General features: G+C 44.4%; 1 non-coding gene across 1 annotated transcript; it reads right to left on the reverse strand.

Moving 5' to 3' along the window:
• Window positions 1-402: 402 nt before the first annotated feature.
• LOC114813603 lies at window positions 403-540 on the reverse strand. The gene has a single exon (XR_003761320.1). It is a non-coding gene; the product is annotated as a small nucleolar RNA SNORA7 (small nucleolar RNA).
• Between the last annotated feature and the right edge of the window lie 4037 nt (window positions 541-4577).

Below are 4577 nucleotides of genomic sequence, written 5' to 3' on the forward strand. Positions count from 1 at the left end.
GTAGGTGGAGAATTGGAGACCTGTAACAACCTTGAGGATTAAGCCTAGACCCCTCTAGACTGTAAACTCATTGTGGGCAGGGAATGTGTCTGTTTATTGTTGTACTCTCCCAAGCGCTTAGTACAGTGCTCTGCACACAGTAAATTCTCAGTAAATGTGACTGAATTAATCCTGTCATCTTGTCTTACGCTGTCAAGTCATCTCTGACCCATAGTGACGCCATGGACACATCTCTCCCGGAGCGCCCCAGCTCCATCTGCGATTGTTCTGGTAGTGGATCCAAAGAGTTTTCTTGGTAAAAATAAGGAAGTGGTTTACCATTGCTTCCTTCCGTGCAGTAAACTTTAGTATCCACCCTTGACCCTCTCCCATGCCGCTGCTGCCCAGCACAGGCAAGTTTTGACTTGTAGCAGATTGCCTTCCACTCTGTAGCCACTGCCCAAACTAGGAATGGAATGGATATGCCTCTGCTTGACTCTCCCTCCCATGGTCGCTACTGGTAGACTACCGGAAACTCTCCAGGTGTGACCCTGAGAGGAGAATCCAAATGCTTACTACAGTGCTCGTCACAGGGTAGGCTCTCAATAAATGCTATTGATTGACAGGTAAGGAAGTTTAACTACGTTTTCTATATCTTGCCTGATGCTGAAAGGCAATGGTAAAGTTAGGAGAGAGATCAGGTCTTCTATTTCGGTTGAGTAGTTGAGTTCTCCTAAAATTGTCTACACATTTATAGCAACTGCAGCTGGCATCTTGAAGAAATATGGTGTAGGATCAGTTTTGCTGTGGGTGGAAGCCAAACTTGGTTTCCCTGTAGCTGGGTATGGGGATAGTATATATACCGATGCCACTGTCTACCTGATCAAAGCAGTTACTTCTAGATAGAGAAGCAGCGTGGCTCAGTGGAAAGAGCACGGGCTTTGGAGTCAGGGCTCATGAGTTCGAATCCCAGCTCTGCCACTTGGCTGTGTGACTGTGGGCAAGTCACTTAACTTCTCTGTGCCTCAGTTCCCTCATCTGTAAAATGGGGATTAAGACTGTGAGCCCCACGTGGGGCAACCTGATTCCCCTATGTCTACCCCAGCGCTTAGAACAGTGCTCGGCACATAGTAAGCACTTAACAAATACCAACATTACTGGAGTCTGTTGTAGTTTGAAGGAGGTGGGCCCGATGGAGATGATAGGAGTGTTCCAGAACTGTGGATTCAGTGGTGGGAGATCAGGGTTTCTCATAACAATACACCAAAGGGCTCCTCTAACATGGGACCTTGACTCTTGCAGAACTCTAAAAGAAAAATCACAGTGTAAAACTCACTGAGTCCAAAACTGCACATGTGCTGTATCGGACAGACTCACGTCGTTCAACGGTGCCCCAGTTCTTCCGCTTGCCTAGCCTAAATGTGTAGTGAGTATACTTGCTTGTATAGCACTATTTTTACTTTCCAAAGGCATTTTCACATCAGTTATATCATTTTATCATCACAATGTCCCTGTGAGGGATGTGATAGCCCTATTTTACAGATGAGGAAACTAAGACACATTAGGAAAATGACTTTTCCAAGTTCCCACAGTAGACTAGTGCAGAATTGAAACTGGAGCCTAGGTATCCTGACTTGCAGCCACATGCTCTTTTCACTTGATCACTGCCTGATTTATCACAGCCCCTCCCTTTTGTGCTGGTTGAACTACTGACCCCTTAACTCTGCCATCTGGGAAGGACCAGATGGACTGGATTGACACTTGGTTTTTACCTTCTCTAGGGAAGATAGATCAAGAGAGAACTTGACTCTTTTCCTCATACCCTGACCACAAAAGATAACCACTCAACCACACCTGGGGATCTCGTTGATCTGGAGCCCCTTAGGTAGCAAGAGATGAGAGTCAGCTGGGAATCAGTGTAGCCTGATGGAAAGAACAGGGACCAGGGAGTCAGGGAACCTGGGTTCTAAACTCTACTCTGCCTCTCGCCTGCTGTCACTTAACTTAACCTCGAGCAAGTCACTTAACTTCTCTGAGCCTCAGCTTTCTCATTTGTACAATGAGGATTCAATACCTCTTTCTTCCCATCAAATTGTGAGCCTTAGGTGGGACAGGGACCTTGTTTGACCTGCTATCTTCTATCCACCCCAGCGCTCAGTACAGTGCTTGGCACACTGTAAGCACTAAGCAAATGTTACTATTATCAGATGAGATGTTCAAAATAGGAATTCAAAGTGGGGAGGCAAGGCGGAGTGTCCCAGGGAGTGTTTGGCCATTGAACGGTGACCTGAAGTTGCTTGACCATTATTGTTGATATGTTTTCCAGGCTGGACACATCAGCTGATCATTCTAACCATATGGCATTTCCAGCCTCGTTCCCAGATCAGCCCCTAGCCTTGACTTGGAGCCTCAATCTACTTTGCTATTTAATATAAGCAGACCAATATAAGGAAATAGAAAGCCAATATGAACGATAAGAAGCCAATGCTAAGCTAAGCTTATAATATCTAATTTGCCCGTGGTGAACAAACTAATAGTGTTGCATTAATCTATTAATCAATGAAGAATATTAAAAGCAAACACAAGGGAGGCATATATAACCTATATATATATTATATATATATATATCCTCAACTTTATTGATTCTGATGACAGAGAGAGAAGTAACATGGCCTAGTGAAGGGAGCACGAGGCTGGGAGTCAGAAGGACCTGGGTTCTAACTCTGGATCTGACACTTGCCTGCTGTGTGACTTTGTGCATGTCACTTAACTTCTCTGTACCTCAGTTACCTCAACTGTAAAATGGGGATTAAGACTGACTCCCATGTGGGATGTGGAGAGGGTCCAACCTGATTAGCCTGTATCTACCTCAACATTCAGTACAGTGACTGGTTCATAGTAAGCGCTTAACAAATACCGAAAAAAAATTAAAAAGGCAGAGCAGTCTTTGAATTTTATTGCTCATTATTAAAAGAAAACAACAGTCCATTTTAGCCACTTGTATTCCAAAATGACACACACCCCAGATGGTCCAGAGGGCCAATTGAGAGCATTCTTCACTTGAACTCCAATAAATCCTCTGGACATAGGGCATTCTAGGTGCAATAACATTCTTGATGTCAGCCAAGAGGCTGGTCCCTAGCCTGAACTTTATTTCTTACTAATATAAGCAAACCAATGAATAAAGAGCAAACCTGTGTATAACTGAAGTTATCCTATACTTTCAAGAGAATGTGCAAAGGGATTAAGTTTACAAGTTTTAAGGCCTTTTGGCAGAATGCTTCCTGAATATCTCCAGACCTGGCAGCCCTGGGCACGTCTTCTGGCCATCTAGAGCGCTTTGGATAGGAGAGGCATATCTTTTTAAGTGTAGGTATTGCTTCCCTGGATTATCATGCTTTCTTTGTGCTACGCTGAACACTTCTGTTGTTAAAAAAGACTGCACTAAAATCACAGTAATTGAAATTGCATCATATTCGCCTAAACCTTTTAGGAAATCTTGGAACTCCTTGGTCTGTCGCTGTAGCTTTCCAGAAGTGATAGCCCTGTGGTTCCTCAGGCCATGTGAGGTGCCCATGGATGAGGACGCTTTGTTCCAGACCCAACCTCACCATGCTGTAACGTACAGTCCCTTCTTGACATGCACTGAGCTGATTGCCAGCCTTTGCCAGCCCATCTGCTCCTACTTCTGCCAGCCCATCTGCTCCATCTCCTACGGAGCTGTTCCTTTCAGTTGCTGCTGGACTCTCATCTGTCATCTCTAGCATTCACTCCCTCCCCAGCTGTCTCTTAACACCCTCCCCCAGCCTCCCAGGAAACAGCCAGACTTCTTTTCGAATTCTCAAATTGTGTCATCTCCATGGCAAATTTTAGCATCCTCCCTCTTTATCCATCTTCCCTTGGTTGAGGTTTAGCATTTCTCCACAGTGCTCAGGCTCTATTGTTCAGAATTCACTGTCAGATCTCTTGAACGACAAAGCTCAGTTTGGTTATTCGCCCCTCTCCTGAATCCCTGGGCCTGGTTATTTGGAAGATGAGGAAACCGAAGTCTGAGGAACTAAGTTATATTCCCCCAGATATCCGCCTGTTTTCCAAAGAGTCTAAGCTCCTGATCAATCAATTAGTCATATCTATTGACTGCTTACTGTGTGCAGAGCACTTGTACTGTGTACTAAGCACTTGGGGTCCATGCTCACAGTGAGGGATCGCATCTCAAGCTTTCATTGTACTTTCCCAAGCACTTTAGTATTGTACTCAGTGGAGGTTTAATGGGCAGGGAACGTCTGCTAATTCTACTCTCCCAAGTGCTTAGTACAAAGCTCTGCACAGGGTAAGCGCTCAACGGATACAATTAATTGATTGATTCTATTACTCGATCCCAGAGGGTTTTAAGATTGGGGTCCAATCCTTGTTCTCCAATGAGTCCTTTGGCCAGAGAACCTTATTAGCCCTAACATTCCGGCTGATGTTGGACAGGCTAATCACTAGTCTGAATTTTATTTCATAGTAATAGAAACATACCAATAAGCTGGTAGCAAAACAATACACATAAAACAAACCTATGTATAACTACAATTTTTTTTGTTACATAGGGAGAA

This window comes from Ornithorhynchus anatinus, chromosome 7 (assembly GCF_004115215.2).
Source record: "Ornithorhynchus anatinus isolate Pmale09 chromosome 7, mOrnAna1.pri.v4, whole genome shotgun sequence".
Classification (NCBI taxonomy): domain Eukaryota; kingdom Metazoa; phylum Chordata; class Mammalia; order Monotremata; family Ornithorhynchidae; genus Ornithorhynchus; species Ornithorhynchus anatinus.